Source organism: Pleurodeles waltl, chromosome 3_1 (genome assembly GCF_031143425.1).
Source record: "Pleurodeles waltl isolate 20211129_DDA chromosome 3_1, aPleWal1.hap1.20221129, whole genome shotgun sequence".
Lineage (NCBI taxonomy): Eukaryota > Metazoa > Chordata > Amphibia > Caudata > Salamandridae > Pleurodeles > Pleurodeles waltl.
Genome location: NC_090440.1, coordinates 1168572363 through 1168584988, shown reverse-complemented (window position 1 = coordinate 1168584988; position 12626 = coordinate 1168572363).

The window sequence follows — 12626 nt, the reverse complement described above, 5'->3', positions numbered from 1 at the left end:
CCTCCGAAACTGGGTCTTCAGGGGGTGAGAGGTAGCCCACGTCTGGTGGCAATGTTGTGCAGTATAGCGCATGCGACAACAATCTTGAAAGCTGTGATTGGAGTATACTGGAGGGCACCTCCACTTCTGTGGAGGCATCTGAATCTTGCTTTCAGCAGTCCAAAGGTCCTTTCGATGATATTTCTGGTCCTCTTATGTGCACTGTTGTATCGCCTCTCTGTCTCATTGCTGGGTGTTAAGTACGGGGTGAGTATCCATGATCGAAGTGCATATGCACTGTCACCTGTTTGGCACAAAATGCACGATGTTAGCAGGGCATAGATGGGTTCCACATTGACCTGTGTGTATGTCTGCAAGGTGTATTCAGCTATACCTAGGAGGTATCCGTCTCCAAACTCCCCACGTTCTAGGCGTTGGTGTATCCCACTGTGTCTGAAAATGTAGGAGTCATGTGTACTCCCTGGGAATTTGGCAACCATGTCAGTGATAACATAATGGGCGTCACATACCACCTGGATGTTGAGTGAGTGGGTACACTTCCTATTGCGGAACAGATATTCCAGATTTGCAGGAGGGCATATTTGTATATGTGTCCCATCTACACACCCTATGACATGGGGGAAGTTGGCAATCCTGTAGAATTCCAACTTGGTGCTGTTGATTTCTGCTTCATTCCTGGGTAGGTATATGTATCTGGACATGTGTATGAGTAAGGCATCTAGGAATGCCCTGAAGAACCATGAGAGTGAACTTTGGGATACCCCACCTGCCACAGCAATGACCCCCTGATAGCTACCCGAGGCCAAGAGGTGGAGTGAGCAAAGCACTTGCACATGTGTAGGGATGGCGCAGCCGCGCACAGTCTGGCGTTGTAGCTGTGGTTTGAGTAATTCTATTAAATCTAGTATTGCAGCACTGCTGAGTCTATATTTATCATAAATCTCCTCCTCAGTTTGTTGGAAAAGTGTCTGCCTGGTTCTGTATATCTTCTCCTGTCTCTGGCTCCTCCTCCTCCTCCTCTGCTGTGCGGCGTGGGCTCTCCTCCTCATTACTATCACATATATCACCGCCATCTTGAGTAACCCAGATGCCTTCTGGGTCTCCTTTTATACTTTGGTAATGGTTACCACCTACTCTGAATTAGTGGTAAATTGGAAGTGCAAAATGGGCTTTTTGCGACTTGTCGCAATTTGCGAGTGGCTATTGCATATGGTTTGCGACTCGCAAATTGGGACTTTCTATTTGCGGGTCGCAAAATGGGGTCGCTATTTTTGCGAGTCGGTAACGGCTTGCGTCGCATTTTGCGAGTCGGAAATGGGATTTTTGCATCCCATTTCTGATTTTGCGGGGTCGCAAATTGCGAAACAGCCCATTTGCGACTCGCAAAAGTTTCCTACATCTGGCCCTAAAACTCTACAACTGAAATACATAAATTAATGATGCGAAGAAAGTAACTACATTCAAATATTTTAAAGGCGTTTTGGGTGAAGCCTCCCTTTTCTAAAAACGGTTCACTCAAATCACTTGAAAGCTATTGTCAATTCTCACTGTGCCATGACAATGGCTTCACAAATGCTATTTTAGCACCACACCCTCCAGCAGCCCTTTGCATTTGAAGAGGTGGAAGAGTCTGTCTTCTTGTATATATGGGGGTGTTTATATGGAGCAAACCTAGACCTATATCATTGAATGAGCGCACAATGTGAGAATAAGTAAGGCTTGCTATCAAATGGGAGTGCTACCCTCATTGGTGTGCGTGGGGAGTCAGCAGCAGAAGTCGTGGATCGGGCGAGGTGGTCATAAGGAAGTGGGTCTCCACAGCTTCTTTCTTAAGTAGTATGGTGACTCTATTTTTCAGATCCCTGCTGCAGTGGAGATCGATATCCGTAATGTATAGTAAAAGAGGCGGGTCTTCTAGTCTTTTGCATCTTGCATTCCTTTATTTCAAGTCTGACAATGCCCTGTCTAAATGTTCCTTTCACCAAAAATATCTCTGTCTTGCCTGCTAGAGAGGTTAGTGTGTTTGAAATGGCAGCCTTGAACATGATGCAGCATACATTAAAAATGATTGAGGTTTAAGGGAGAATCAACAAACGTACTGGCGTGTTCCGTTGAAACAATTATATTTTCTCTCTTTCTTGAGCATTCTTGCTCCTTTGTGGAACACACTGTTCAGTGGTGGGATGTGAATGTCTGAGATGACTGGGAGCACATAATTACTACTGGCTGGGGGTCCACACACCAGGTCATGGACAGAAATTTTTAAATTGTGCTGCTAGAGACGTGCTTACATTTGAGACTTGTGACTTGGTGCTGTCTGTCTTCTGAGCAATGAGGGTCTTGAAGCTGGACCAGGTGTTGACTTAAAATCAAAGGGAATTGGTGCTGTTGCTGAGAAAATAGGGGTTGTTAGGCATTTACTTTTCCAAACCAGTCATTTCTCAACCTGCTCCACACTGCAGAATAATATACCATGGTAAGTGGAGAGTGGGGAAAAATAGGGAAAGAAAGTGGTGCGGTATGTGTTGGAGATAATGTGAAAAAGGCTAAAAAAGAAACAGAACAAATCTTGAAGGCAGGCCACAAAAAGGAAAACTTTCATATCACAGTCAACTTCTTTAGAAAAATTCCAGGATGCCATGCCTCACTTCAACACGAACCCCATGCAAAAAGAGTAAGAGTGATGCAAAAAGCAGCACAAACCAAAAGGTATGTGAATTCAAGCGGTCAATGTGAGAGTTGAATCCAGATGGTTCATTGTACTTAAAGTTGTTCATTTCAATTGACATTCAAGGAGAGCTGTTTTCAGGTTTGTTCAGCTTTGACACTGAGCCCTGAATGATGGAGTGGAGAACCTGATTAGGTCAATGATATGGCCACATGAGATCTTCAAAAAGATACATATATTATCTGCATACTGTTAATCTGCATGTTCTGGCCTGCCAGTACAACATCAAAGGGTTCCATGCGGACATTTAATGTGGCAGGTAATAGGATGGAGCCTTGTTCATGGTACGGGAGGTAATGTAGATAAACTGGTATTTGTTAGTGGGGAAGTGAAGTACTTGAGGATGGTGCCACTGTGCAGGTTGGGGTGTTAAGCCTAAATTTAGCTGCCATAAAATCAGGATGACCTGCAGGAATCACACTATAACCAATGACTAAGACTTTAAATAATATTCTATTGTGTATCAGCAGTCAGGGCAAGTTTCTTAGGAGCGGTGTGAAGTCTCCCCAGTTGTAAAGATGTGAAATCAACATTTTACACCAACCTTAAACTCTTGATCAGCGTGTCTGAGGCCTCACCTGCACCAAATTACAATAATCTAATCCATCTTGAACCAAGTCATTCATGATGAAATCCAGAAAACCCTGTGTGATACAGTCAAGTATCTTCCTTAGGTTCTTTATTTGATGCAAGCAAATGGTTGAGTCTTTGGCCACTTGCACTCCAGCGACAGATCATCATTGATGTAAATATCAAAATTTGGAGAGAATGGGTGGTGCCCATGACTATTGGCTGAAGGTGGGTTTCCATTAGTCCAAACAGTTCCTATTGGTATGAGTCATAGTCTTGGTCAAAATCAGCTTCATTAAAAGAGTAGGCATCCATGACACCATCACAGGAGATATGGTGCCCACTCCAGAGAGTGTAGGTTCCAGTTTTTTTTACCACAGTGAAAATCAACTGTGTATTGTTAGAAATTGGTTCTTTGGTTGGCAGTCAGGTTACCCCCTCTCCAAGCAAGGACCCTCACTCTAGTCAGGGTAAAAGAGAATCACCCTCAGCTAACCCCTGCTTACCCCCTTGGTAGCTTGGCATGAGCAGTAGGCTTAACTTCAGAGTGCTAGGTGTAAAGTATTTGTACCAACACACACATTTACTTAATGAAAACACTACAAAATGACACAACACAGGTTTAGAAGAATAGAAAATATTTATCTAAACAAAACAAGACCAAAACGACAAAAAATCCACAATACACAAGTCAAGTTATCACTAAAATGCAAAAAGAGTCTTCATGCAATTTTAAGCACGACACTAACACTGTTAGCATGAAAATGTACTGTGGTGCATCAAAAATAAACCCACACGGGCGAGTGAGAGTCAAAAAGGTCTTGCGATGCGTCAATTTCACTCACGAACGAGAGCTTGCATCGTTTCTCCTTTAGTCGGGTCGGTGTGTGTTGTTTCTTCTCTCCGCAGGAAAGCGATGCGTCAATCCGGTCAGGACTCTCTGGTCCGGGTAGGCCTTGCGTTGTTTTTACATGCCCAGCGGTGTTTGCGTCAGAAATCCAGCCACACAATGATCCGAAAATCACGCAGCGCGGGTTGGGATCTCACCAGCCTTCGTCAGCGATGTTGTGCGTTGTTTGTCCAGCCTGGGGCTTCGATCTTCGGGTCGCGTTGCAGGCGAGTGTCCAGCAGGCAGGGCAGCTCTTCTTCCTCAGCTCTTCAGCTCTTTTCCAGGCAGAGGTTCCTCTTGGTTTCCAGAAGTGTTCTCTAGTCTGTGGTTTTGGGTGCCCTTCTTATACCCATTTTCTCCTTTGAAGTAGGCCTACTTCAAAGCAAAGTCTTTCTTGATTGTGCAATCCTGCCTTGCCCAGGCCAGGCCCCAGACACTCACCAGGGGGTTGGAGACTGCATTGTGTAAGGGCAGGCACAGTCCTTTCGGGTGTAAGTGACCACTCCCCCCCTCCCTCCTAGCACAGATAGCTCTTCAGGATATGCAGGCTACACCCCAGCTCCCTTTGGCCCATATATATGTACACTTTTTTAACGCCGCATTAGTGTCATTTTTTGATGCAAAAAGGGCGCAAACTTACAAAATACACTTGTATTTTGTAACTTTGCGCCGCTTATGCGTCAATAAATGATGGAAATGCAGCACTAAAAAAGTATAAATATGGGCATTTGTGTCATTGTCTAGTGAGTGGTGCAACCAGCCCAACTGTCAAACTGACCCAGAGAGGGAATCCACAAACAGGCAGAGTCACAGAAATGGTTTAAGCAAGAAAATGCTCACTTTCTAAAAGTGGCATTTTCAAAAACACAATCTTAAAATCAAATTTACTAAAAGATGTATTTTTAAATTGTGAGCTCAGAGACCCCAAACTTCACATGTCTATCCGCTCCCAAAGGGAATCTACACTTTAATCATATTTAAAGGTAGCCCCCATGTTAACCTATAAGAGGGATAGGCCTTGCAACAGTGAAAAACGAATTTAGCAGTATTTCACTGTCAGGGTATGTAAAACACATTATTATATGTCCTACCTTAACCATACACTGCACCTTGCCCTTGGGGCTACCTAGGGCCTACCTTGGGGGTGTCTTACATGCAGGAAAAGGGAAGGTTTAGGCCCGGCAAGTGGGTACACTTCCCAAGTTGAATTTACAGTTTAAAAACTGCACACACAGACACTTCAGTGGCAGATCTGAGCCATGGTTACAGAGCTACTAATGTGGGTGGCACAACTAGTGCTGCAGGCCCACTAGTAACATTTGGTTTACAGGCCCCGGGCACCTCTAGTGCACTGTATAAGGGACTTACTAGTAAATCAAATAGGCCAATCATGGATGAACCAATTACATACACATTTTGTATAGGAGCACTTGCACTTTAGCACTGGTTAGCAGTGGTAAAGTGCCCAGAGTAACAAAAACAGCAAAAACAGAGTCCAGCACACATCAACAACCTGGAAAACAGAAGCAAAAAGTTAAGGGAGACCACGCCAAGGATGAAAAGTCTAACACGTGTCCCCCCCGATTGAAAGTGGGGAACAACTACCTAACCTCATGGGAGTTCTCAATACTAAGGCGGAAGAACCTGGACAGACCATCAGCATTGGTGTGTTCTGTACCAGGACGGTGTTCCACCGTAAAGTCCATCCTCTGTAGGGAAATGGACCATCTCAACAGTTTTGGATTCTCACCCCCCATCTGCATTAACCATCTGAGGGGCCTTTGGTCGGTCTGAACCCAGAAGTGAGTCCCAAACAAGTAGGGTCTTAGCTTCTTCAGCGCCCAGATCACAGCAAATGCTTCATGTTCTATGGCACTCCACCTACGTTCCCTGGGAAGTAACCTCCTGCTAAGGAAGGCTACCGGTTGATCTAGGACTTCTTCATTAAGCTGTGAGAGTACTGCTCCAATACCATGCTCTGAAGCGTCTGTTTGCACAACAAAATCCATGGAGTAGTCAGGTGCCTTCAGCACAGGTGCTGTGCACATGGCAGCCCTCAGGGCATCCAAAGCGTTCTGGCAAGCCTTTGTCCAGATCACTTTCCTGGGTTGCTTCTTAGAAGTCAACTCATTCAAGGGGTTAACAATGGTACCATACCCCTTGACAAACCTCCTGTAGTATCCTGTGAGACCTAAGAAGGCTCTCACTTCAGTCTGGGTCTTGGGAGGCTCCCAAGCCAGAATGGTGTAAATTTTTGGCTGTAGGGGTGCCATCTGGCCACTCCCTACCTGGTGTTCCAAGTACATCACCGAACCCTGCCCTATTTGGCTCTTGCTTACCTTAATAGTAAGGCCTGCCTTCTGCAGGGCCTCTAAAACTCTCCAGAAGTGTTGCAGATGTTCCTCCCCTGTGGAACTAAACACAACAATGTCATCCAGGTAGGTGGCACTGAACTCATCCAGCCCAGCCAACACCTGGTTGACCAACCTCTGAAAGGTGGTAGGGTCATTCTTCATCCCATATGGCATGACTTAAAATTGAAAGTGTCCATCTGGGGTAGAGAATGCTGACCTCTCCTTGGCCCCCTCAGTTAAGGCAATCTGCCAGTACCCAGATGTTAATTCAAATGTACTGAGGTACTTGGCAGCTCCCAACCGGTCAATGAGGTCATCAGCTCGGGTGATGGGGTGTGCGTCAGTCTTGCTGACCGCATTGAGTTCCGGTAGTCCACACAGAACCTGAGTTCTGGAGTGGCACCAGATGCAGCAGCCTTTGGGACCAATACCACTGGGCTGGCCCAAGGACTGTTGGAGTGCTCAATAACCCCTAGGGTTAACATTTTGGATACTTCTTCCTTAATGCAAGCTCTGACCCTGTCAGTCACCCTGTAAACCTTCTGTTTAATAGGTGTACTGTCCCCAGTGTCCATATCATGTGTGCACAAGTGTGTGACTCCTGGGATCAGGGAAAACAGTGAGGAAAACTGTCCTAACACGTGGCGACAGTCACCTTGCTGCTCCTCAGTCAGGGAAGGGGAGAGGATCACTCCCTCCACTGACCCATCTTTTTCTCCTGCAGACAGGAGGTCAAGAAGAGGCTCACTCTCCTCCTCGACCCCATCATCTGTCGCAAGGAGCATGGACAGTTCAGTCCACTCAAAGTGAGGTTGGAGGCGGTTGACATGCAGGACCCTCAAAGGGTTCCTTGGAGACTGCAAGTCCACCAGGTAGGTGACTTTACTCTTGTGCTCCACCACCTCAAATGGCCCAGTCCACTTATCCTGGAGCGCCCTAGGCTCCACTGGTGCCATCACCCACACTTTTTATCCAGGTTGAAACTCGACCAGAGTGGTATTCTGGTCATACCAGCGTTTCATGTCCTCCTGGCTTGCTTCCAGGTTCTCCGGTGCGAGACTCCTGAAGCAAGCAGTCTGGTTTCTTAAAGCCAGCATGTAACTGAATACATCCTGGGGGGAGGGTTTACTATGACCTTTTTCCAAAGCCTCCTTGACCAGCCTTAAAGGTCCCCTCACAGGGTGGCCATAGATGAGCTCAAAGGGACTAAACCCAAGTTCCTTTTGAGGCACCTCCCTGTAGGTGAACAGAAGGCATGGCAAGAGGACGTCTCACTTCTGCCTCAAGGGCTCTGACAGGCCCATGATCATGCCTTTCAAGGTGCGGTTGAATCTCTCAACCAGACCATTACTTTGGGATTGGGGAAGGGGTGGTGAACTTGTGGGTTACCCCACACTCCTTCCACAGAGACTTCATATATGTGGATATGAAGCTGGTAACCCTATCAGACACCACTTCCTTGGGGAACCCAATGCGGGTAAAAAAAAACATCAAAGCACAAACCACCATAGGGGAAGTGATTGATCTCAAAGGAATGGCTTCAGGGTACCGGGTGGCATGGTCCACCAAGACCAGGATGAACCTGTTGCCCATGGCTGTCTTGGGAACCAGAGGCCCCACAATGTCAATCCCTACCCTTTCAAAGGGAGTACTGAAAACAGGTAAAGGTTGGAGGGGAGCCTTACATTTCCCCTAACTCTTGCCACTTGACTGACAAGTCTGGCAAGACCTGCAATGTGCATCTGAGTGTCTGCGCATTAGGGGCCAGTAAATGTGGGTGACAAGCCTCTCAAAGGTCTTGTCCTGCCCCAAATGTCCTGCTAAAGTAACATCATGAGCTAACCCCAGTAGGAAGGCCCTGAAGCACTGGGGTCCCACCAGCACATGGGCTGACCCAGGCTGAGGAACCTTAGACTCATTATACAGGAGGTCATCCTCCCAATAAATCAGGTGTGATCATGGCTCCTTGCCAGCCGCCTGGTCTGCAGCCTGTTGCCGCAAACCCTCCAGAGTAGGGCATGTCCTCGGTGCTGCAAAGAATGCTTCCCTGGTGGACCCCCCTTCCTGCTGCCACTGTGACAGCTCAGGGACCGCACCCAGTTCAGCCACCTGTTCCCCTGTAGGCTCCGGGGTGTCACCCTCAGGTTCCGCCTCCTCCCAGACTGTGGGAACTTCTGGGGGTGGTTTCCCGTGCCCCCTGCCCTTCCTCTTCTTGATGGTCTCCGGGGCAACTGTTTCAGGCTCCAGGGGCTCTTGACCACCCTGACGGGCTGCCATTGACTGGGTGGATACGCATGCCCACCCAGACAGACCCAACATCTCCAAGTGAGACCTGTGTTCTACCTCCTTCCAAGGGGAAATCCTCCAGGTCATTGCCTAGCAAACAATCTATAGGCATGGTTGGACGCCCAGCTACCTTCGAGGAACCTGAGACACCCCCCATTCAAAGGGAACCTGCGTCACTCTGCACAGGCGCTCTGAGTTGTTCACTGCAACTACTTGGTGAAGTACCTGGGGATCAATCTGCTCTTCAGACACCAGATGACTCCTCACTGTAGTCACACTGGCTCCTGTGTCTCAGAGCCTCCACTGTCTGTCCATTGATGGTCACCCACTGCCTGTACTTCTTAGTGTTTTCAGGCACGAGGGTTCTCTGGACCATCTCACTGTCCCCTAATGAGACAAGGGTCATCTCAGCTGGCTCCCACCCACCTGGAACCAACTCCTTCCCAAACGCTACACTAGCCAAACCCTGGGACGGCGCACCAGTGGATGCTGGTGTACTTTTGAGCCATTTGTGGTCCCCCCTTACATGACCCACCTGGTCATATGCATAGCACTTACGTGGGGGACCACCTGCCACTGGCTTCCCTTTGGAGAACCATGGCTTCTTCTCACTGGAGGGTTGAGAATCCTTAACCTGGGAATCAGTTTGGGGCCCTTTAGAGAACTCCCTTGTTTACACGTACCCCCCCTTTTTTCTGAGAGGGACCCTGCCCACCCTTGGCGTGGTCTCCCCCATTCCTCTTCTGGACCCTGGTGCACTCCCAGCGGTCCGCTTCCTGCGCAAGCTTCCTTGGGTCAGTCAGCTTGCTGTCAATCAGGTGCTGGCGCAGCTCTGGAAAACATAAACTGTACAAGTGCTCCCAAGCAATCAGATTGTAAAGCCCCTCATATGTAGTTACCTTACTGCCTTTCACCCAACCATCCAGTGACCTGCAATAGGAATCAACACATTCTAACCATGTTTGGGATTCCTTCTTCTTGTAGGACCTAAACTTATCCTTATACTGCTCAGGGGTGAGAGCATACCTTGTGAGTAGGGCACCCTTCATGATAGTGTAGGTGAAATTCTGAGCATCCCCTAAGACTGTCAGTGTATCCCTCCCCTCTACCTCAAAGTGCTTCCACAGACCCAACCCCCCCCCATGAGCTTGAGGGACCAGATTCATGTGGAGAGCAGACTCATACCCCTTAAACCACAAGTATATGTCGCCCTCCCTTTTATAATCCTTCACAAGATCTTTAGGAATGTGCACTCTCCTTTCAGGCTGCACTGTGACGTGGCTGCCACCATCCCTACTAGGCTGGCTCCCCTGATCCAGCTCTCTCAAGCTACGCTCATGAGCCAACAAAATCTTTTTCTCCTCTAGGGTCATCTTCATTTTCTCCATCTCCCTCTGGGGCTCCCTCTCTGCCTGTCTGACCTGAAATTCTTCAGTGGTCGGAACCTTAGATGAGACACTGCTACCTGCCCTGGAGACCCTCTCCCTGGACATAACAGGCCTACCCACAATACCATTGTGTAAGCAATGATTTTCCTCCTCCTCATCCTCCTCCTCCTCTGTGTGCCCTTCAGTGCTCTTGGCTGTGACCCAGGCCCTCAGCGCCTTTTGCAACTCCTCCTTCTTGGATGAGCTCTTAATGGGACAGTCAAAACCTTTACAGAACAGCTTTAACTGAGCCTTGGTATAGCTTTCCAATTTCTCTAGGTCAACAGCAGCTCCAACTGATGAATCTCCAGATTGGGACATGACGAAAAGTCAACAAAACTGCAAAGTTCCAAAAGGCAGAAATCAAGTTCCCAAATGAAGTTCAGAAGTCAATCTAATATTACCACAAAATGGATGTAGGGAAAAATCCAAGCAAAAGAGAAAAATCAAAAATCACCAGACAAGCAGTATGTGGTCACAGTGGTCTGCACTCAAAACAGTAGTGTACACTTAGGCCCTCATGATGACATACTGGGAGGATACCACCATTCCCAGGAGACGATGGGCAAGATACTGTACAAGTTGCGTGAGACCCAGCGGCTGCAGGAGGGACAGTACCGGGGGATCAGGGAGGACTTGAAGGACATCAACACCACCCTGGTCTCCATTGCAGGGGTGCTGGCAGACGTGGCCAACACCATGAGGGAGGGAGTGGCACACCACCGGGCTCCTGACACTAGCCAAACCGGTGAACAGCCTTCCACCTCTGCTACTTCTAGTGGACAGGAAGATCCACCACAGGAACAGGCCACTAGCACCCTACCCCCTGCAGAAGGAGAACCACCCTGCAAACGGTCCCTTCGATACAGGCAGAAGCCAAAGAACATTGCCACGATCCCCACCAGGAAATAAGACTCTCCTGAATGTCACCCTTGTGTCCCACTCTGTCACCCTGTCTACCTTGAACTGCCAGTGCTCCCCTTCGTATACCCCCTTGGACAATGCACCCATGATACAAAAGACTGGACTCTATCCTGGACATTCCTCAATCATCACCCCAGCCAGTTGCACATCCCCATCTAATCATTAGCACTTAAATAAACTACATTTGAATAAATGCAAGTATGTAGTCTGTCAATTCATTTAACCAAGTATTCGTTTAACAAGCTTTAAACACTGCAACACAACTGTATAGTAATGTATACATAGGAATGACCTGTAGTTGGCTGCAGTCAACACACCAGGAGCGATAGTGGGGCACAAATATCAGCAAATACAGATGCCAAAGGGTACCGTAAGTGGCCATAGAAGTGGGAAAATCAGCCTGCCAGTGACAATGTCAAATACAAAACTGTCAATGTAAAGTTTAATTACAGATTCTTACCTGTGTGTAATTGGAAGTACGGTCATATTATTGCACTTCTGCTGTCCTCATCCTCATCCTCTGCCTCCCCATCTTCACAGTTCACAGGGTCCACTGCTGCCACACTCTCATCTACAGCCTCATCCTCCTGCAGAAAAGGAACCTGGCGACGTAAGGCAAGGTTGTGCAACATACAGCACGCCTTGATGATCTGGCACACCTTCTTGGGTGAGTAGTATAGGGATCCACCTGTTAGATGGAGGCAATTAAACCTGGCATTCAGGAGGCCGAATGTTCTTTCTATTTTTCTTCTTGTCGCCCATGTGCTTCACTGTAACTTCCTCTGCCCTTGTCCTGGGATTCCTCACAGGGGTCAGTAGCCATGAGAGGTTGGGGTAACCAGAGTCACCTGCAAATAACAAGGAACAACTGTTAGACACACACTAACCCTTAGGGCCCACACCATACCCATACACCAACAAACCCTGGGGGGGAACCAGGACTCACCTATTAGCCACACCCGGTGCCTCTGGAGTTGAGCCATCACATATGGGATGCTGCTATCCCTCAGGATAAAGGCATCATGCACAGACCCAGGATACTTTGCATTGACATGGGAGATGTACTGGTCCGCCAGGCACATTATCTTCACATTCATGGAGTGAAAGCTCTTTCGATTTCTGAACACCTGTTCGGTGGGGGGGCAAATGTGTCCCATCAATAGCCCCAATCATGTTGGGGATATGTTCCATTGCATAGAAATCAGCTTTCATTGTGGCCAAATCCTCCACCTGGGAGAAAACGATGTAGCTGCGTATGTGTTTAATCAGGGCAGACAATACTCTGGTCAGCACTATTGAGAACATTGGCTAAGACATTCCTGCTGCCAAGCCCACTGTCACTTGGAAGGAGCCACTTCCCAGGAAATGGAGCTCAGATAGGACTTGCACAAGAGGGAGGATCCCGGGGGGGCTGACAGTTAGCAGATCTCAGGTCAGGTTCCAATTGG